Source organism: Rhineura floridana, chromosome 2 (genome assembly GCF_030035675.1).
Source record: "Rhineura floridana isolate rRhiFlo1 chromosome 2, rRhiFlo1.hap2, whole genome shotgun sequence".
In the NCBI taxonomy this organism is placed as follows: Eukaryota; Metazoa; Chordata; class Lepidosauria; order Squamata; family Rhineuridae; genus Rhineura; species Rhineura floridana.
In genome coordinates, this window is record NC_084481.1 from 135,987,036 (window position 1) to 136,010,985 (window position 23,950).

Here is a 23,950-nt window from a genome sequence, read left to right on the forward strand (position 1 = left end):
GGCGTTCCAGCAGGTATTGTGGTCCCGCACTGTATAAGGCTTTATAGGTTAAAACCAGCACTTTGAATCTGGCCTGGAAGCATATTGGCAGCCAGTGCAAGCGGGTCAGAACAGGTGTTATATGTTCAGACCGCCTGGTCCTCGTTATCAGCCTGGCCGCCGCATTCTGCACAAGCTGTAGCTTCCAAACCGTCTTCAAAGGCAGCCCTACGTAGAGCGCATTGCAGTAATCCAATCGAGAGGTTACCAGAGCATGGACAACTGAGGTGAGGTCCTCCCTGTCCAGGTAGGGACGTAGCTGGGCTACCAACCGAAGGTGGTAGAACGCATTCCGTGCCACCGAGGCTACTTGAGCCTCGAGTGACAGGGAAGGATCTAAAATTACTCCCAGACTACGAACCTGCTCCTTCAGGGGGAGTGTAACCCCGTCCAGAACAGGGTGAATATCCACCATCTGATCAGAGAAACCTCCCACCAACAGCATCTCAGTCTTGTCTGGATTGAGCCTCAGTTTGTTAGCTCTCATCCAGTCCATTACCGCAGTCAGGCAATGGTTCAGCACATTGACAGCCACACCTGAAGAAGATGAAAAGGAGAAGTAGAGCTGCGTGTCATCAGCGTACTGATGGCAGCGCACTCCAAAACTCCTGATGACTGCACCCAGCAGCTTCATGTAGATGTTAAAAAGCATGGGAGACAGAACTGACCCCTGCGGGACTCCATATTGGAGAGCCCATGGTGTCGAGCAATGTTCCCCAAGCACTACCTTCTGGAGACGACCCGCCAAGTAGGAGCGGAACCACTGCCAAGCTGTACCTCCAACTCCCAACTCCACGAGCCTCTCCAGAAGGATACCATGGTCGATGGTATCAAAAGCCGCTGAGAGATCAAGGAGAAGCAGCAGAGTTACACTCCCTCCGTCCCTCTCCCGACATAGGTCATCATACAGGGCGACCAAGGCTGTCTCAGTGCCGAAACCAGGCCTAAAACCCAATTGAAATGGATCTAGATAATTGGTTTCATCCAATAGCGCCTGGAGCTGGCCAGCAACCACTCGTTCCAAGATCTTGCCCAGGAATGGAACATTTGCGACTTGTCTATAGCTATTTAGGTCTTCTGGGTCCAAGGAGGATTTTTTCAGAAGTGGTCTCACTACCACCTCTTTCAGACGGCCAGGGACCACTCCCTCTCGTAAAGAGGCATTTATCACTTCCCTGGTCCAGCCGGCTGTTCCATCCCTGCTAGTTTTTATAAGCCAAGAGGGGCAAGGATCTAGTGCAGAAGTGGTTGCACGCACCTGTCCAAGCACCTTGTCCACGTCCTCGAGCTGAACCAACTGAAACTCATCCAATAAAACATGACAAGACTGTGCTCCAGACACCTCATTCAGATCAACTGCTGTAAGCTGGGAGTCTAAGTCCCGGCGGATGCATAGGATCTTATTCTGGAAGTGCCCAGCAAACTCATTACAGCGGGCTACCGATGACACTATCATGTCCTTAGGGCCAGAACGAAGTAGCCCTCGAACAACTCTAAAGAGCTCCGCTGGGCGGCGAAGAGATGACTTAATAGTGGCAGCAAAATATTGTTTTTTCGTCACCCTCACCGCTCCTAAGTACAGCTTAGTAGAGGCACTTACCAGTGCATCATTGCATCCATCAGGAGTTCGCCTCCACCTCCGCTCAAGCCGCCTCCTATCTTGTTTCATCGCTCTCAGCTCTGGAGTATACCAAGGAGCTGTATGAGCTCTACACAGGAGAGGGTGCGCAGGAGCAATCGTGTCAACAATTGTGAACTTTGCATGCAGAGTCATAGCACCTGGCAGAGCGTTTTTGCATAGGATCTGTGACCTGATGAGAGGCCTGATCAGGCCTCATCATCGGGTCAGGGTTACTAGAGAAATGAGGAAATATTTGTTAGTTTGGTCTCATTTCTTGGAACTATTTAATGGGGTATATTTTTGGCGTAAGGATCTATTATTAGAGGCAGAGTTGCAAGTACACTCTGATGCCTCTGGAGCTCTGGGTTTTGGAGTGATTTTTAGAGTTAGATGGTGTGCTGAGGCGTGGCCAGGAACATGGACAGCGGTGGGCATCACTAGAGATTTGACTTTCTTGGGAGTTTTTTCCGATAGTGGTTGCAGTACACCTATGGGCTGCTGAGTTGGCTAACTCTGTGGTGCATTTCTGGTGTGATAACCAGGCCACAGTGCGAGTTATCAACTCTCTTACTTCTAGGAGTGCTAAAGTAATGGTTTTGGTACTTGCCTTCCTCACTCAGTGCCTTATATTTAATATTATTTTTCTTGCTCACCATGTTCCTGGCCTGGATAATGGCGTGGCCAACGCTCTGTCTCGACATCAAATGAAATGTTTTTGGGAGTTGGCCCCTTTAGCCAGGCTTCAACCAGAGCTGATGCCGGTGGCATTGTGGGAACTTGGCAGCGTGAAGCTGAGGAAGCCATAAGGCAGTCCTTTGCCACCAGCTCACGGAACTCCTATTTAAGAGCAGGTAGGGAGTTCTATAGTTTTTGTTGTAATAGGGGTTATGTTACCTCCTGGCCCATTCCTGTGGACTGGTTGATGGAATTTTGTGTGGCCCTTCATTGTCAGGGCCTTTCAGTGAAGACCATTAGGGGTAAGCTAGCAGGAATTGGATTCCTGTCTAAACTGAAAGGTGTTATTGATTCTTCCAGAGACTTTAGGATTGGGAAAATGTTGGAGGGGTGGTCTAGAGCCCAACCTCCTGCACCAGACACTCGTATGCCACTTACACTGGAGATTATTTTAGGTTTACACAGGCTTTGGCTGACCTTATGTAGTTCCAGTTATGAGGCAGCTTTATCTCACTCTGTTGTTGTGTTAGCATTTTTGGGGGGCTTTTCGCATGGGTGAGTTGCTTGCTTCTTCAAGACATGACAAGTCTGGTCGAGCACTGGAAGTCGGCGATGTCATCATGGAAGCTGGAGTTGTGCAGGTGCGGTTGCGCAGGTCAAAGACTGACCAGAAGGGGAAAGGATCTGTGATCAGGTTAGCACCTTCACCAGTACCTGGACTGGGTCCAGCTCAGACTTTGTGCTTGTTTTTGCAAGCTAGGGGTAAGGCTGGAGGTTTCTTGTTTTGACATCAGCATGGTCAGCCTTTAACGAAATACCAGTTCTGGTCTGTCACCAGACGGGCCCTGTTGTGTCTCGGCTTGGACCCAGGGCTGTTTGGAACACACTCTTTTAGAATAGGTGCGGCTTCCACAGCAGCTGTTTTGGGATTTGGAAGCACAGCAATCCAGGCATTGGGCCGCTGGAAATCAGGTGCATTTCGTGCTTATGTTAGGCCGACTAATGGCCCACGTTGATGGTGTGTTAAGGGAGGTATTAAGGGATGTATTTCTAATTATGTTTCTGTTTCAACAGACTGGAGGGTGCTGGAGAGAGTCAAGGTACTCATTTGTGGCCACAGCATGGTGTTCCGGGCCAAGAGGAGGGTGTCGCAGACCTTGCACGGAACCCAGTTGGGGCTCAGCCATTGTGCATCGGTCCAGTGGCTGGGTAGACGTGGCATGCTGTGGGAACGCCTCCTGCCAACGCTGTTTGATGCTTCGTTGGTGCAGCACCCTCCACAGGTTGTAGTTATACATTTGGGCAGCAATTACCTGGGAATGCTGAAGGGGAAAGCCCCTGTCATTCAGGCTTGCCTGGACTTTGAGGCCATACACAGCAGGTGGCCCAGGACCATGATTGTTTGATCCCAGAGGCCTGAATAAGGCTAGGTGTAAAGTAAATAGGGAAGTCCGGCTCGCCCTTGCTTATCAGCAGGGCGAGGTAATACATCATCCGGAGGTGAGGTGTGAGTGGGCTGATCTTTACCGGCCAGACGGTGTACATATGTCTGACCTAGGTAATGATCTGTTTCTTTCGGATCTGCAGAGTGCCCTCCGTGTCATAATTTGGCACAGGTGGGGGAAGAGGGACTAAGCAGAGGCTTGTCCTCTTCTGTGGCGGATTGTGGTGGAAGTTAATAAGGTAGGGTTTGGTGACCACCCTTAGGCACCCTTTAAGGTGATTGGTGGGTTCTGAGGTTTGCCTTCCAGGTTGTGCGGCCGGTTGGGAGGATAAGGCTCGGCTTTGAGGCTAACCTGTACCACCCACTCAGAGGTTGTGCGGCCCTGAGGGTGGGTGGATAAGAAAGGCCTCCCTAACCACCCTGTGGGGATGGGGCCCGAAAGAGGGGATTGGGCTTGGCTCACCCCCCTTTTCCCATGGCAGGGTGCCTTCACCCAATGGGGAGAGATAAGTTCCACAATGGCTCTGCAGATCATTCTACCATGCAATAAAGCATGTAATTGGCTTCATTCAATAAACGTGGCCCTTGATTTACCCACACCTCACCTTGTCTTGCCTCTTCATTTCCCGGCTATGCACTGCAATCCCCAGTCTGAGAGAATGAACAAAATATTATCGTCAAATAACTGTATGTTTGAAAGCCACATCTTTTTCAGAAAGCCGAACCAAAGCAGAGACAGTGCTTTATAACTAAAACACAGATTTATAGTCCTCTGAGCAAGAAAGAGTATAGTGTAATAACGTTGTTGTACCATACAGTACCTGTCAGAAGCCATCATGACGCTAAAACACTACTAAATCCCTTCCTTATTATGTACTGGGAAAGTCCTGCTTTGTAGGCAGTGGACCTTAAAAATTCTTTTACCACACAGTTTCTGCTGGTTTACTGGCCTCCCACTGCATCAACCCTGCCAGAAGCAATGTCTCCTGTCATTTGCTGACAGAAAATACTGTTTCTGGAACAGCAGACTCAGCAGAGGGGGACAGTATTAGTGGACTAGCAACAGAAATGGGAGCTGCTGTGCAAGAGTTTTATAATTGCTGAGGATAGAAAGCTTTCCTCCCATTCAACTGTGTCCTTCCTTCAGTCGGTCATCTCTTCCCTCCCTTTTTCTTTATGGCTTCATCTCCCTTTCAAGAACAGGAAAATGGAAATGGACTGCCTTCAAGTTGATCCCGACTTATGGCAACCATATGAATAGGGTTTTTATGGTAAGTGGTATTCAGAGGTGGTTTACCATTGCCTTCCTCTTAGGCTGAGAGGCAGTGACTTGCCCATGGTCATCCAGTGAGCTTCATGGCTGTGTGGGGATTCAAACCCTGGTGTCCCAGGTCATAGTCCAACACTCTAACCACTACACCACACTGACTCTCTTAAGAACAGGAAAGATGTGGTGAAATAATGGCAAATGTAATGAAGTTCAGTGGTTGATAAACAGTAATGCAAGGGTTCAAATATGCCTGGGAGTACAATCCCATGCATGGCTAAATTCACACCATACATTTATTCCATTATTATTCCACTTTAAACAGTCATGGCGTCCCCCACAGAATCCTGGGAAGTGTAATTGTGAAGGGTGCTAAAGGTTGTTAGGAACCCCCCCCCCCATTGCCCCTCAGAGAGATACAATTCTCAGAGTTCACCAGGAAGGACAGACCATTAAACTACTCTGATAATTGTATATCTATGAGAACAGGAGTCTCAACACCCTTCGCAAACTACCCTTCCCAGCATTCTTTGGGGAACCCATGACTGTTTAAAGATATGAGGGAACCAAGTGTGACTACTTACAGATGTTATTGCCAGACCAGTTTTTATTGTGAGTGTTCCTGATGTATGCATGTCTTTGCAGAGTCCACAAAACATTGTTAGCATCAAAATGATAGTCTTGATACCATCCCCACATAGGCATGTAGTCAGAAGGGGGGAAATGGGGGCACCTCCCTCCTGCCCAGAGCTGTGCTTTGCTTCCCTAGGATTTTTTGGGGAGATTGTCTTTTTAATTTGTGACATGACAAACTATGATAACCTCCATTTAAAGAATAATAGCTGGTTTTAAGAACAGGAGCACTTTAAGAATAGAACCCTCTGAAAAAAAGTGGTGACTACGGTAGAGCAAGGGCACAATAAAAGCCTTATCTGGAAGAGCCCCAAAAGTCTGGTCACACAATACTTTCCCTGACTAAAGGTTAATTTTTCATTATCACAATCACCCTATAATTACTTAAGTGATTCTGAAAAAACAGCCTGTATGACCCTTTAAGAGTTAAATATTAGAACACTGTATTATGGGCTAGAGTTAGACTCCACCCCTTGGACTTTACTCTGCTTTTCAGTTTCAGTTATAGTTATGTTTTCTATCCAGCCAATGATAAAGAAGCATGTTTGTTTGCCTTCAATAAAAGTAAGAGTTTGTTTATTCTGCAGTTGTTATAATTAGTAGAACAGGATTGGGTGCTTATTACTAAAGGGTGAAATAAAGAGATAACTTAAAGTGATCTGAAAAAAAATGGCTACCCTAACTTACCCTTTACTCTTTTAAAGCACTCACTGTACTCACATTCATAGTAGCTATTTTTCCTTCTTTTTCTGGATGGCAAAGGATGAAAACAGCCCTAGAGGAATAGAAATATTGTGGTATACACTACAGTTAGCTAGCTGGCTGCCCACCTAAGCTGTAAAAGGTAAAGGTGTCCCCACACTTATAGTGCAAGTTGTTTCCGACTCTTAGGGTGACGTCTTGCAACGTTTACTAGGCAGACCTTATATATGGGATTGGATTGCCAGTTCCTTCCCCGGCCTATCTTTACCCCCCAGCATATGCCGGGTACTCATTTTACCGACCACAGATGGATGGAAGGCTGAGTGGACCTCGACTCCTTTTACCGGAGATTCGACTTCCTCCTTCCGTTGGAATCGAACTCCGGCCGTGAGCAGAGCTTTGGCTGCGTTACTGCCACTTACCACTCTGCACCACGGAGGGCAACTCAGGCTTAATACCTGATTTTCCCAGTATGTGCAGCTCAGCATGAGGCCTTTTCAGATTTCTGTACAGAAAAATCAACTCAGCAGCCAACAACAAAAAATTCCAATCACTTTCCATTATTAGTTTCCAAATTGATTAGTTAGTCTTTTGAATAGCAACCACTTAAAACGTTTTCCCTTGATTGTCCAGCAAGAAAAAAAATCTAAAGGTCAGGAACAAGACTAGAAGGAGGAACTCTCAACAAGGAGGAGTTAACAAACACACCATAAAGAATTTGTGTTCTCTCTGCCCTTCCCTAAACTTTTAGTGTAAGTAAGTTTGTTTTTCGGATGGAATTTAAAACTGAGATACCTAATGCAGCATCAAAGCCAAGCTCAGGAGCTCACTATCATTACTAATGTAGTTCTGTTCATGAAGAATCAGAACACAGGAACAAACAACAGGTGAAAGAGGGCTGTGGCTATAGGCAGTGAAGCTTTTGAGTCTAGTATTCCTGGGGATCTGTCAAAAAAGGGGGAGCCAATTCAACAGATTAAACTTCATTCATTATCCTTCAGTCCCGCTCTCTGGACTGAGGAGGAGTGAAGGGAACAACCTTTCCCCTCCCCTGGCCTGTCCCTCATGCTCTCTCCACCAGTTGGGGGGGGGATTGGCTGACACTATGCACTTTTCCCCTGCAAATTCCCCATCTAGAAATGTGGCTGCCCCACCTAACAAGGAGGGCTGGCTGCAGGACTGCCCTCACCCCCCTGAAAAATTAATCCAGTTTTAATTTATTGGAAAAATCCAATAAATTAAAATAAATCTGTTGCTACTTCCTGTTTGTTATATCCCAACAACTCATTTAAAGTATAAACCCCCTTTCTGGAAGCACCATTAGGGATATACATTTGGCACATGTTCAAAAGCCTTTTTTGAACTGTATATCATAGGAATTGGGATGCACCCTGGCATTAACAAGCATTTCCTGTGTTTGAGTCCTGATCTACACTGACACAAACCAAGTCTCATAATGTCTAATGATTACAAAAATGGGGATGGTGTAAAAGCCAGAATGAAACGGAACAACTCTTTAACAACCAAAATGCCCTCTGGAACGGAATAAAACAGCCCGGAACGGTGACTTCCCAGTGAGCCAGACCTCCGAAATTCACCAGTCCCACATGACTACATGGGATTCATGCAGTAAGCCACAAAACCTCCACGCAAACCACGTTCCGATACCCATTCCGGGCTATAATACGCTTTTATGTAAAACAGCCCGGAACAGCAACTTCCTAATGAGCCAGACCTACCCAGACATTTTGTGCCATATTGTAACAGAAGTATTTTGTTGCTTTGGCTAACTCAAAGTCTTCTGTGAATTTAGTTGACCTGCCTAGCTAGAAAGTTGCCATTCTGGGTAATCCCTTGTAATGTGGTTGCTGTGAAAGCTTGTGGCCCAGAGCATTGACTCATACAGTTATGCATGACTGGTGCATTTGATTGACTTGGCTGGTTCAGATGTTGTTCTGAGCTATGTTCAGAAAGATGTATTATTGCATGGAACGTGGCTTATGTGGAAGTTTTGTGACTTTTTGCATGAATCCCATCGAGTCATGTTGGACTGGTGAATTTGGTGGGTCTGGCTCATTGGGAAGTTGCCGTTCCGGGGTGTTTTACGTAAAAGCGTATTATAGCCCGGAACAGGTATTGGAATGTGGTTTTCATGGAAGTTTTGTGTCTTATTGCATGCATCCCATGTAGTCATGTGGGACTGGTGAATTTTGGAGGTGTGGCTCGCTGGGAAGTCACTGTTCCGGGCTGTTTCATTCCATTCTGGAGGGCATTTTGGTTGTTAAAGGGTTAATAAAATCCTATCGGAATTGTTTTTGTTCCTCAATGTTATTCTCAAGTGTCTCTAACACATCCCAGTGTTTTTGGCATCAATTTCTTTTATGAAGGGCCAGTTCTGGCCTGTTCCATTCCGTTCCGCCTTTTACAGAGTCCCACAAAAATGCTTGGATAACATCTTTACTTCTGAACTGTTGTTCAGTAGGAAAAAAAACTCTTAGGCTTACCAGAATAATACAAGTTCAGACCCCTTTTGCCTTCAGGATTGGATCTAAGATTCTCTCTCCACCAACCCATCCTCACCCTATCCCATGGGTGGAAAAAAGATACGCATAGGAAAAATTAGGTTACTGATGAAGCCCCCTGTATAGGATTTTGAGTGGGCAAATAAAACTATTGGGGCCTCTGTAGAGAGCTCTTACACTTATCACACACAATAATACTAATTGAACAACAGTTTCCTTCTGTTTGCTATCTTGTCATGTTGCATGGGAATATAGTTTTAGTGAGTTTAGCTGTGATTGTTTACTTGTACTAGTTCTCTGACAATTATTGATTTGCGTTGCATTTTAGTGGTTCTATGGTTTTGTAGTTGTTTTTAAATTGGATTGTTTACATCAGCCACTTTGTGAGTAGGGATGGAGTTTTATGATCTGTTGGGCTTATGCGCACAGATTTTTTCTAATTCTCGTCTCGTTCTTTTGTCTTGATGAGAAGAGAATAACCTCCCCTTTCTACTAAAATACAAACAATTCTCACACATTATATCCATTATTATATATGTTATTATACATATGATATTATATACATATTATACACATAAACATTCCAGATTTCCAAAGTAACAAACACATAAACAGATGCATACAACAATCTACATACCTGTATATATAAAAGTACTTATAAAATTATGCTGGAGATGTACAGCATGGGGCTTGACTCTTTTGTGCATATGGTTGAAACACACACACGTGTTGGGCTTTCTTTTCCTCAAAAAAATGACAATGCACAGCGGGATAATGGGTAATTGATGCAAGAGGAGATCCAATACAGGCAAAGCTTGAAAAGGAAAGAACTGCCAAATTCCACGTATAGATGTACTTAAAAGAGATTCCTCCTCTATCCCTGTTTGTGAGCCTGCTGGCTGAACAGTGTGACAGAAAAAAGAAGAAAGAAAGAAATAAGACACAATGTATACACTGATGCATCTTAATATGATAGGCTGCTCAATGACAATCTCACTTCAGCAGATTTGTTTTTAATTTGTGCTCATTATTGGTTTGTTACTTATACTCCTTACTCTCTGCATCTCTCCAACGATTATAAATCTCATCTTGCAATACTTTTTTCTCTCTCTCAGGTCTACACAAGCTCACCTACCATCTGTTTCCCTCTCTCTCCCAGTTTTCTGTCTTTGAAGAACAGCCCTGTATTTGAGAATCTCATGCTGTACTGGCAAGTGTAGCTGGATGTGTCCTTGGCAGAAGGATACGGTTGCAGTGCATTAAAAATGTTTAAAAGTTCTGTTTAATAAAGAGACTAAAATCGGGGGAGAGTCTGCTAGGAGTTCTCACTTTACTATTTCTAAAAGCTATGAAATGAAGCCATATTTGTGGGTGAGAAGAGGGTGGAATCCTTTTTGTGCTTTTTAATCTTGTCTATCAGGTCTTTTGACTATGTAAATGTGTTGATATTATAATGTATTTTTACTTAGGCTTATATTTTAAATACGTTGTAAGTCACTTGGAGACCTTTGTGTGTAACTAACAAGTTTCAATCATCAAAATAACCTTCACCATTCCATTCAAGCCATTTCCCATTGTTCTTTCTTCATTCTCACCTTACCTGCCTATCCCCGTCCTCCCTTATTATCATTTTCCCCATCTCTATCCTTCTGCGCAGTGTCAGCCCTTTTGACAATGGCTGTGTTACTTCTCTGTTTCCACAACAGGAGTATTCAACCTTTTTGACACTTAAGACCTTCCTTTAATGCAGGGGCAGAGAACTCTGAAGCATTGGCAACACGTGGCCCACAGCTGAATTCTGAGATCCACTCCCACCCATCAGCTGCTCATCTGGGAGAGAGGAGAGCTTTTATATCATGCAAAGTGTGCCATTGAAGCTCCACTATTTAAGGTTTACTATAAGTGCACTGTATTCAACACAGCGCAAAGTACGTTTATTTATTTATTTATTACATTTATATGCCACGCCATAGCCAAAGCTCTCTGGGCGGTTTACAGCAATTAAAAACAATAAAAACAAATATACAAATTTTAAAACACAAAAAACAATTTAGAAACACAATTTTTTAAAAAAATTAAAAACAATTTAAAAACGTCAAAAAACGTTCTAACAGCACAAGGATTTCTGCTTGCACAACAGATCTTCCCCCTCTCCTTCCCCTCTGTGCCCCCTAAATATGTTCTAGGGGTTCCCCTAACCCTCCAAAGCAGATTTGGGAAGGATGCGGGATGCACACAGGGGAGGAGGGGAGTCCTGTTGTACTATGGGTAATCCTTGCACTTATGGGACAAGTTAGTGGCTATGCCTCTGTTTTTTTATTCACTCACTGCCCTTGTTTTCTGGAAAAGGAAACTGTTAGTGGTGCCTCAGGCATGATCCACCTCAGTTCAAAGGCCAAAAAAGGGTAGGTTATGTCTCACTTTTGAAGATCAATATTTTCTAGAACCTGGAACACTCTGATGCAAATGAATGTTAAACTATATAATAGTAGCAATGAATACAACAAAATCATCTGTGTTGTACAGGTCATTGTCAGTGCATCAATTAAAAAATATGTCTTTTCAGTTATAATGGAAATAAACAAACTGTTAAAATATTTAAGAGAAAGACATACTCCAGTCTGGAAAAACTGCAGGGAGATAAATGAATTATTAAAAGCTTATAATCAAAACACACATGAATGACCAAATCCTACCAATGATGCAAAACTCCTTTTAATTTTCGCAAGACCAAAGTACAACCTCTACACATTTCTGCATGTAATGACTTAAATGAATGCAGCTGTGTTTTACGTTAGCATAATCAGACATAGCTGGATATGTAATCATTTAAATGAATGCAGCTGGGCTTCCCCCCCCTTCTTCTTCCTAGCTAGCAGAGTATCAAAGTTGAGCTATAAATAACCATGAATACTGAATTCCAGGACAGAGACCCCAGCACAATGCAGCTATTCTGTACTGCAGATGGCTCAAAGCCAAGTTAAATGGTCTGGGATGCTGATGACACACACCAAATTGCACATCAGCCATTGTCAACATGGAATGAGAATGATAGAGTGTTAGTGTGAGGACCAGGATATGAACAGTTATTTGCAGTGTCACCTATCTTTGTAAGTCTGGGCATGATGAATTCTCACATCGTAAGCTAACCAGAAGCAAAATATAAGTAGAGGCCAGGAGGTCAAAAGCCAAAACATTGAGCCAAAATGAAATATTAAGCCGGAGAGTTAGCTACAAGCACAATAAAGTTCAGGCCTGATAAAATAAATTGAAGGAATTACTAGTCCACTGGGCAAAAGGCAAGTGGGTTTGAAACACAAGACTAGACTAGAACTGGGATGAGTGAATGCTCCTCTTAAAATATGAGCACTAAGACTAGTCAAACCAAGGGTGAAATGCACATCAGTCATAAGTGATGCCAACAGGAAAAAGGCAACCAAAATGTTTAGGGGCTGGATCAAATCCCCTGTGAGGAAAGGTTACAACTTTCACGGTTTTTGTTTTGTTTTAGTTTAGAAGAAACTATAAGCAAGGGGGAACATAGTAGAGGTGCATAAAATTATACATGTGTGAAGAAATGGAAAGAATAATTTTTCTCTCACATATACTAGACCTAGGGTCATCATATGAAGCAAAATGGCAGAAGCTTCAGAACAGACAAAATATTAGGACTTCTTCTGTTTGCCAAGGGCAGAGGTTCTTATGGATTCGGACAAGGCAAAGAGCACAACGGGTCTATTCCTGAATATTTTATTTACAGGCAGAAAAAGCAATGGAGGTCCATTATGCACAACACAGGAAGCGGGCCTTTAGTGTTGTGGCACCTACCCTTGGGAATTCACTCCCCTTAAATATTAGACAGGTGCCGTCTTTGGTGTCTTTTTGGCGCTACTGAAGATCTTCTTACAATGGGTCTTTTAAGTATAGACCTTATCCCAGTCTGCATCTGTGTTGGAACTGTTTTTTAAGATGTTTAGAAAGATGTTTACAGATGTTTTATTTTTAAGATGTTGTAGAGATTTTTTTAGTGCTTTATTGCCTGTTTGCTATCTTGGGCTTCTTCTTGGAGGAAGGGTGGGATATACTACTACTGCTGCTACTACTACTACAAGTAGCAATAATAATAATATACAGAGCACAAAACAAAACAAAGATAACCAGCTCATAACCCTTCAGTCACTGGGAACCCCTAATAGCAATGGAAGGACTCCTGTAACGGCACCCTCTGCAGTCTTTGATCTACACTGAGGCTCCTGGAGAAGAGTTTCCAAGAATCATTTATATCTTGCAAACATAAACTTTCTTAGAGACTACATGACTAGACACCAGTACTCCTTTAACAGGTAGCTAACCTTGAAGTCCTGCCAAGAATTTTCCAGGACTAAGCAATAGATGATCAGCTAGCTAACTTTAGCAGCAGGTGTCAAAACACAAGATAAGTATGTGGCTGGCTAGTTAAAGGGTCCAGACGAAAAAAGATCTAGGAATGGGAGGAGCCATTGCTATACACCACTAACTCTTTGCCATACAGCAGTCTTCTGCATTTCCTTGACATCTTCACACAATGCATAGTTAAACTATGGAATTTGCTACTATAAGATGTGATAGCCACCACTTTAGTATTAAAAGGGATTTACAAATTTATGGAGGATAGGCTATCAATAGCTACAAGTTATGATGCCTGTGTTCCACTATCAGAGATGATATGCCTCCTACCATTTGCTGAGGGACAACAGCAGGAGAGTGCTATTGTGCTGTTGTCCTGCTGGCAGCTTTCTGTAAACATGGGAATGTTGTGGCCACTGTGGGAAACTTTACTAGACTAGATAGGCTGTTTCACCTGATCCAGCAGGACTCTTCATAAATTCCTATAATGTTACACAGACAAAATCGTAACCACTAGAGATGAAAATGGACAAAAATGTCACCCATAGGGCAGACTAGTGGCTCTAATGGTACACCATAATGCATGAACAATCCCATAGATCAGGGGTGGCTAACTTTTTTGGCTTAAGGGCCACATTCACCCTCAGCCCACCCTCTGAGGGCCACATGCCTGCAGTAGATGTGGCCAAAAGTGAGTGTAGGCACTTCACACAAACACTGTCGCTCATACGCATGCACACACAAACACATGCACATACACACACACAACATCCAAGCACAGAGGCACACAGCTTTCCCTTCTCATCTGATATTTGCAGATCAGCTAAGAAGGGTGGTTATCGCTGCCTTCCCATTCACCAAATGATTGATATGAGTAGGGAGGGGTGATTCGTGATTCGTCATAATCATAATTTTATTTGTATGCCATCTTTCTACAAAAAAAAATATACAAAAATTCTTACAAAAATTGAATAGTAATAAACAAAAATAATAAAAACAGTAACTTAGCAGCAAACAGAATACAACTTTTCAATACTATAAATATAACATTACATCTCCTGGCCGGCAAAGCAAAAATAAGAAGGGAATTTGATGGTTTCAGTTTGCTTCTAGAAACCTGTCGCCTCCTGACAATATTACTCAGAGTCCCACTCCTGCAGCAACTTTTTAAAGACTTTCAAAGGCAAGGGTGTTGGGGTAGCTGGAAACCCCCCCTCCCAGGATGCTACTCACAGCATTTCTCTTGCAGTAACATCTTATAAGGCTTCCATAGGCAAGGGAGGTGATTTGCATCCCCACCATGGGGCTGGTCTGAACAGAGATACAAATCCCAGTAGTGTTGTCTACTTTTTAAAAAAAATTGCTTCTGCCAACAATAGTGGGATCTTGGAGGGGAAAAGAAATTGTTTGGGGAAGAGCACATAAGGCCTTCAGATTGGGGTTTAACCAACCCTGCCATAGAGGGATGCAGAGAAAAATATTTTAATTAGCAAAGTTCATTATTGGGATTTTCTTCTCTGCATTGTGTAAGGATTACATTGTGTAAATTTTGAGAGCTTCATTCAGATTTGGTTTGGGCAAAGGTTCAAGAGCAATTGCTAGAGAGCTTACTAGGAATCAACAGACCTAAGTTTGAATCTTCACATTATTCCATACAGCACAGGGAATTGGTTTAGCCAGTTCTAACCCAAATTGTGAAGCAAAGTCCATGATATCTGATCTGCCTCTCTCTGTCTTCACACAGTCACTGATCAAAAAGTGAAATGATACCTGTCAAGGACCCATCCCCCAAACCCAGAAACAAGTTATTGAGTGTTTCAGCAGTTGCCAACTGACATGGGCCTAAAACCAACCCTGCAACTACTACCACTCCTTATATCCAGCCAGGCTGAACCAGGAGACTCCCAGTCTTTACCAGACATCCTTAGGATTCCAAGGAGCAAGAGCTAAAAACCAGACTCTCTGCCTCTGGAGCCTCAAACTCCCAGAATTACTCAGCAGCAGTTTAAGATGGTAGACACTGGAATTAATACCAAGACTTTACCAAAAGAAACACACAAAGCCTAATGGAGACAGATTTATTAAGAATAAATAAAAATAGCAGCATAAAAGGAGAGCTCAGAACTATTAAGTAATATAGTTAAACACAGTTGAGAATTACAAACCAGAAAAAAAAATAAGGCTAGCTTGTTCTATCTCTAGATATACACCAAAAGTGCATTTGACCCGACAGGAACAGAGATGATGCTCAGGTATCAGGTAAAGGTGCAGGATACCAGAATAAACAATGAGGCTAGCTTTGTAATAAAAAGCATAGCAATTATGGTGAATCTTATTTGTCAGTCAGAAGGATTCTAGGCTGGAACTTTCTGGTAGTTTGGAGGACTGCATTTCCACATCTGAGCCAATTTTCCCAATTAGCAGGCCTCATGACTAACCTTGGAGCACAGCGGAAATAGATAACATAGGTGTCTCAATCATGACATCGTTTTCCAATGAGAAGAAACTACCTCCAAAAAACACTTTTATCCAAGGGCCTGAATAGGAAAACCATTTTCTTAGCAAGTACCCTTTTTCTTGACAATACCAGAGACCAGATTACCCACAGTGCAGCTGATTATAGTCCTCCTATTCACCCTGAATCCATGTTAATAAACACCTGGAAGCAACAACCCCATCTCCCAACATGTGCATCTTCAGCTGAAGCACTGAACAGAGCCTACACACACATAAGAACATGAGAAGATCCATGCTGGATTAGGCCAATGGTCCAGCTAATCAGCATACTGTTCTCATAGTAGCCAGCTAGATGCCTATGGGAAGCTTGTACACAAAACCTCAGTGCAAGAGCACTCTTCTCTCTTGTGTTTTCCACCAACTGGTAAAACTGGTAGGATCTGTTTAAAGAGTTGTCTGAACAAGTACAGCTTGGTAGTGGGACCAGTGGGTCTGATTCTGTGCTTCATACCACATGCTAAATGAAAATAGATACATCGTATGAATAGAGCTTATCTTTGCATATTTGTGGGAAGAGCAGAATGTGTCATAATGTTCTGGTTTTCCTCTGGGACATTTTCATTTTTTAAAAAGTGATATGAAAAACATGATGCTGCCTAATTGTTCAGTGTAGGGGAAGAAAACAAAAGGTTTTTTCTTTTCCCATGGCTGGGGATATTTCAAGACCTATTTGAATTAAAGGGGGAAACCCAGCATGATTGCCAGTAACTTATTTGCAAAGTACTGGGGAAATGTTGGGCGAGTTAATATATTTGTGTTATGTGAGAGGCATGGAAAATAATTATCAATTATTGACAGAGTTAAAGTGTTTAAAAACTATGGATTTGTTTCTGTATAAATTACTACTTGTGCAGAAAAGGCTGCTTTTCTGTGTGCACTTCTACACGAGCACTGTATAGGCTGGATTTTTTTCTCTCTTCATTATTTCTAACTTGAGAAAGTGAGATTTGAAATGATTGTCATCTTTTTAGTCTGCATAGTAATTTAAGAATGAATTTACTAAACCTAGCATTCATTTAGCAGCACGGTGTTACAGAAACTGACAAATACCCAACCAATTTCTCTCATTCTAATGTAAATTTACTTCCACCAATTTATACTACATTTCTGCACTAAAAATAATTGCAGACCTTCTGAAGACTAAAGATTTATAGCCTAGTCCTATGTATGCTTACTTAGAAAATCTGCTTATTCTAATATGCTAACAGGAATCGCTCCCAGGTAAGTTGAGAATGCACACACATATTCGAGTGTTTTGTTTAAGCAACCATTTTTGTTTCTGAAAGGCTCGTTGATTTCATGTTTCATTCATTAAAATTGCATGTTTTGTGTTTCATTTTTCAACATTTCATTCATTCCATTACTGATATTTTTTTCTGTTTCTCATTGTTTTCCTGGGAGACCCAGCTGCTCTTCTGTTGCCTGTAACTTCATTTTCTATCCAGTGTGTATGAATTGTCCAGGCATTTTGCTGTCCCTGGGTTCATACTTGCCAATTTCCAGATAGATAGAGAGTTTCTATTCATTTGGAAACTAGGAATGCATACAGACACACAGACTAGCGGGGAAGGAGAGCATCCAGCTGAGGAAGAGGGAAACGATCCCTTAAAAGGGACCCATTCCTTGGGGGATGAGCACCTATCCTCTCGTGCCGAGGATATATCTCCAGGGGGTGGAGGGATCCTTGTAGTGGGTGATTCGATCATTAGGAACATAGACAGTGGAGTGTGTGATGGGCGTGTAGACCACAAGGTGTTTTGCCTGCCTGGTGCGAAGGTTGGGGATATCGCCCGTCGTTTAGATAGTTTGGTAGACAGTGCTGGGGAGGAGTCAGTGGTCGTGGTGCACGTTGGCACCAATGACATGGGGAAATGCAGCCGTGAGGTCCTGGAAGCAAAATTTAGGTTGCTAGGTAGGATGCTGAAAGCCAGGACCTCCAAGGTGGCTTTCTCTGAAATGCTACCGGTTCCACGTGCAGGACCAGCCAGACAGGCCCAGCTTTGCAGTCTCAATGCGTGGATGAGACGATGGTGTCGGGTGGAAGGGTTCGGATTTGTTAAGCACAGGGGAACATTTTGGGACAAGCCGGGCCTGTACAAAAGGGATGGGCTCCACTTGAACCAGAATGGAACCAGACTGCTGGCACTTAAAATTAAAAAGGTAGCAGAGCAGCTTTTAAACTGACTGAGGGGGGAAACCCGACAGGAGCTGAGGAAGGTCCGGTTCGGAATAAACCTCCCCCCTGGGATAAAAACCAAAGAAATGATGAAATTTTAAAAGGGGTAGGCCTAGAAGTAGGCATTGTGAGAGCAGGGGCACAGGATATAAATTCAGAAGAGCAAAATTACCACAGGCCAAACCACAAGTGCCAAAGACACTTGAAGAGAGACACTGCTTACAAGTGCCTGTACGCTAATGCTAGGAGCCTCCGAACCAAGATGGGAGAACTGGAGTGCTTGGTCTTAGAGGAGAGCATTGATATAGTGAGCATAACGGAGACCTGGTGGAATGGAGAAAACCAGTGGGATACGGTTATCCCTGGATATAAACTATATCGGAAGGACAGGACAGGACAGGACGTATTGGTGGCGGAGTCGCTCTATACGTGAAAGAAGGCATTGAATCCAGCAAGCTCAAAACCCCAAAAGAGGCAGACTCCTCCACAGAATCGTTGGTGGTGATGATACCATGCCCCAGGAGGGACTTAATACTGGGAACGATCTATCGTCCCCCTGATCAAAATGCTCAGGGAGACCTTGAGATGAGATATGAAATTGAGGAAGCATCCAAACTAGGAAATGTGGTAGTAATGGGTGACTTCAACTACCCGGACATAGACTGGCCGCATATGTGTTCCAGTCATGACAAAGAAGCAAAGTTTCTAGATATTCTAAATGACAATTCCCTAGACCAGTTGGTCATGGAACCGACCAGAGGGACAGCAACCCTGGACTTAATCCTCAGTGGGGACCGGGACCTGGTGCGAGATGTAAGTGTTGTTGAACCGATTGGGAGCAGTTACCACAGTGCTATTAAATTAAACATACATGTAACTGGCCAATTGCCAAGAAAATCCAACACGGTCACATCTGACTTCAAAAGAGGAAACTTCACAAAAATGAGGGGACTGGTAAAAAGAAAGCTGAAAAACAAAGTCCAGAGGGTCACATCACTCGAAAATGCTTGGAAGTTGTTTAAAAACACTATATTAGAAGCTCAACTGGAGTGCATACCGCAGATCAGAAAAGGTACCGCCAGGGCCAAGAAGATGCCAGCATGGTTAACGAGCAAAGTCAAGGAAGCTCTTAGAGGCAAAAAGTCTTCCTTCAGAAAATGGAAGTCTTGTCCGAATGAAGAAAATAAAAAAGAACACAAACTCTGGCAAAAGAAATGCAAGAAGACAATAAGGGATGCTAAAAAAGAATATGAGGAGCACATTGCTAAGAACATAAAAACCAACAACAAAAAATTCTATAAATACATTCAAAGCAGGAGACCATCTAGGGAGGCGATTGGACCATTGGATGATAAGGGAGTCAAAGGTGTACTAAAGAACGATAAGGAGATTGCAGAGAAGCTAAATGAATTCTTTGCATCTGTCTTCACAGTGGAAGATATAGGGCAGATCCCTGAACCTGAACTAACATTTGCAGGAAGGGATTCTGAGGAACTGAGACAAATAGTGGTAACGAGAGAGGAAGTTCTAGGCTTAATGGACAATATAAAAACTGACAAATCACCGGGCCCAGATGGCATCCACCCGAGAGTTCTCAAAGAACTCAAAGGTGAAATTGCTGATCTGCTAACTAAAATATGTAACTTGTCCCTCGGGTCCTCCTCCGTGCCTGAGGACTGGAAAGTGGCAAATGTAACGCCAATCTTCAAAAAGGGATCCAGAGGGGATCCCGGAAATTACAGGCCAGTTAGCTTAACTTCTGTCCCTGGAAAACTGGTAGAAAGTATTATTAAAGCTAGATTAACTAAGCACATAGAAGAACAAGTCTTGCTGAAGCAGAGCCAGCATGGCTTCTGCAAGGGAAAGTCCTGTCTCAGTAACCTATTAGAATTCTTTGAGAGTGTCAACAAGCATATAGATAGAGGTGATCCAGTGGACATAGTGTACTTAGACTTTCAAAAAGCGTTTGACAAGGTACCTCACCAAAGGCTTCTGAGGAAGCTTAGCAGTCATGGAATAAGAGGAGAGGTCCTCTTGTGGATAAGGAATTGGTTAAGAAGCAGAAAGCAGAGAGTAGGAATAAACGGACAGTTCTCCCAATGGAGGGCTGTAGAAAGTGGAGTCCCTCAAGGATCCGTATTGGGACCTGTACTTTTCAACTTGTTCATTAATGACCTAGAATTAGGAGTGAGCAGTGAAGTGGCCAAGTTTGCTGACGACACTAAATTGTGCAGGGTTGTTAAAACAAAAAGGGATTGTGAAGAGCTCCAAAAAGACCTCTCCAAACTGAGTGAATGGGCGGAAAAATGGCAAATGCAATTCAATAGAAATAAGTGTAAAATTATGCATATTGGAGCAAAAAATCTTAATTTCACATATATGCTCATGGGGTCTGAACTGGCGGTGACCGACCAGGAGAGAGACCTCGGGGTTGTAGTGGACAGCACGATGAAAATGTCGACCCAGTGTGCGGCAGCTGTGAAAAAGGCAAATTCCATGCTAGCGATAATTAGGAAAGGTATTGAAAATAAAACAGCCGATATCATAATGCCGTTGTATAAATCTATGGTGTGGCCGCATTTGGAATACTGTGTACAGTTCTGGTTGCCTCATCTCAAAAAGGATATGATAGAGTTGGAAAAGGTTCAGAAGAGGGCAACCAGAATGATCAAGGGGATGGAGCGACTCCCTTACGAGGAAAGGTTGCAGCATTTGGGGCTTTTTAGTTTAGAGAAAAGGCGGGTCAGAGGAGACATGATAGAAGTGTATAAAATTATGCATGGCATTGAGAAAGTGGATAGAGAAAAGTTATTCTCCCTCTCTCATAATACTAGAACTCATGGACATTCAAAGAAGCTGAATGTTGGAAGATTCAGGACAGACAAAAGGAAGTACTTCTTTACTCAGCGCATAGTTAAACTATGGAATTTGCTCCCACAAGATGCAGTAATGGCCACCAGCTTGGACGGCTTTAAAAGAAGATTAGACAAATTCATGGAGGACAGGGCTATCAATGGCTACTAGCCGTGATGGCTGTGCTGTGCCACCCTAGTCAGAGGCAGCATGCTTCTGAAAACCAGTTGCCGGAAGCCTCAGGAGGGGAGAGTGTTCTTGCACTCGGGTCCTGCTTGCGGGGTTCCCCCAGGCACCTGGTTGGCCACTGTGAGAACAGGATGCTGGACTAGATGGGCCACTGGCCTGATCCAGCAGGCTCTTCTTATGTTCTTATGTTCTATTATATAAACCAAGTATAACTGGAATAAACACTACAAATAATCACAAAGTAATAGGATAGGGAAAAACAGGGTGTGAAATGGTTGAAATGCTTGAACAAAGTGTAAATGTTTGAGAAGTTGTAACTGGTTTTTGCGCAACAGGGAAAGCACCTACAAAGCACCTGTGCTGTGGAACTCCCTGTCTATTGACATTAGTCAGGCACCTTTAACATTCTGTTTTGGATGACTGCTGAAAACCTTTCTCAACAAGCCTATCCAGACACATGATTTGGTTATATTTGTTTTAGATGTTTTATTGATCTTATATTTGTTTTTAATAATGGTTTCATGTGTTATTTGTTTTTAATTGGTTGGTGGATTGTAGGCTTGTTTTTATATATAACTGAACTTATTATACACCACTTGGAGGTGGTTTGTTTGTTTTTAGCAGACTTCAGTAAAGGCTTCAGGTCCCACCTAAAAGAAAGCAGGGAGACAGCCAAGCTTACTTCTTGGAGAGGGAGTTTTGCAAGTATAGGGACACTACTATAGCTGCTGTGCCTGTCCTTAACCCCCTGGAAGGCTCATGTGGGTATATGCAGTCCTTTAGGTAACCCAATCCAAACTGTCTAGCACTTTAAAGGTCAATGCCAGCCCTTTGAATAGGGCCTAGAAGCAAATAGGCAACCAGTGCAACTGATACACAATTGGCATTGTCGACATTTTAGAATCCGTGGAAGATATTTTACTGGCGTGAAAGTCTCAAGAATTTCTTCTGCTCAAAGTTAAAGAAATTTTAAGAATTAATTCTAATGAACCAAGATCCGGCACTATGAAAGGCGAGTTTGTCAATGTATATGACAGAGCTTTGGAATATCTCAAAAATTGGATGTCTTCTCTAGAGGAATTTAAAAATTTCAGATGGATGAAATTAAAAGACAGACCATCTTGGGATGAAATTGAAAAAAACTCTTGTGTATTTAAAAACGAAAAATGTAGAAATTGATGACGCTTTGTTATTTGACCAAGCTTCTAATTTAGATATATTTTTGGAAAACATGGACATGAATGCGGAATTTTCAAGGAAAATATTGTCGGATAAATGGGTAGATTACTTCAAAAAAGTGAATAAAACTGCAAGCTCTGAGTTTTTAAAAATATGTTATTTCATTTTTGCAATACCAAGCCACAATGCTAATGTTGAAAGAGTCTTCAGCATGATGAACGCTCAATGGACTGATGAAAGAAATAGACTGGCTGTCGACTCTGAGAAAAAATTGTTAATGGTTAAATATAACTTTAAAGAATTTGATTGCTTACAATTTTACAATTATTGTACGGGAAACAAAAAATTGTTAGCCGAAGTTCGAAGTAAGGAAAAATATTCATTCAATTAAAATTTTATATTTATATTTATATTATAGGTTTTGTTAAAGCTCTAATTATTGATCTCTTTCATGTATGTTTATTGCAAAAGTACTTGCAATGTACATGATTACCTACTTTAATTTGTAATTTAATTTGATTTTTGTGATGATACTAATTGAAGGTTCTGGTCATTCAATTAAAATTTTATATTTATGTCAATAAAAATTATGTTACAGATTTTTTTTTTTATTGAATACCAACTACATTTTACGCACATAAAAAAATTATAGCCCCTCCCTCCGGCCTCTGGATCATCATCTTCTTTTAAAGAGTGTACTTGTGTACTCTTTTCTTATGATCTAGGGATGGTAACCCTAATCGCAGTAAAATGAAAGTTATATCTAGAATAGGTGTTACCAGCACTTGGACAATTCTTTATTCAGCAGGGGACAGCCATGCAAATTCAGAAATAGCCCACTGATTCTTGGCATTTAAAAAAGGTTTAAATATAGTCTTAGGGCATCAGAGAAAGAGCCACCACCTGAAATGTAACAGGATTTGTGTGCTTTTTATCTTTTGTAAGATATTTCATTCCCCCTCAATGCATCATATTAATAAGCACCATGTAATAGTAATTCAAGGACTTTCAAATAATGGAATAGTAGAAATAATCAGTGGGAATGTCTTAATTAAAGAGGAAAACAACCAATTGAAGCAATATAATAATCAGAACCACTGAAGTACTCAGCAGTGTGGCAGTCTTTTATTTTGGATTCTGCAAACTAGTACTGTCCTTTGGAAAACCATGAACTTCTATTGCTACTGTATTATAAGGTTATCATTTTATTTTATATTGTCCATTGTGGAAGTGCCCATGTCTTAATGGAAGACAATATCTTCCCACACTACAGTTAGTGTGAAATGCTTGATGATATCCCTGCAGGTTGCTTCTTCTTAGCGTAACAAACTGAGGTAGAGCAGCAGGGAGTGCAGTTAGAGACAGGGCTTTTCTTGGCAAAATGCAATTCAGAAAGAGAAAGAAATGTCAATTTTCTGCTGTTCTTGAATCTTCAGTCTCAGACAGAATCCAAGGTGTGAAATATTACTGACTGCTACATACAAAATATGTCAGGTGAACGAGTGAAGAATAAACAAGTGCTATACAACAAGGTGTTAAGTTATATTGCTACCAGCATCGAGTTGCTGTACAAAAACAAGAGCCAAGGAAGAATAATACACAGAATATTCTTACCTGCCTTCAGGGAACATATAAGTCAGATCCTACATTGGATTCTGTGACAGTTTTTGTGTGTCTTGTTTTTTGCTTCTATGATAAACATGCTGGCATTCTCTGGGTGCAGAATCTTGGGGTGGGAGAACAATAT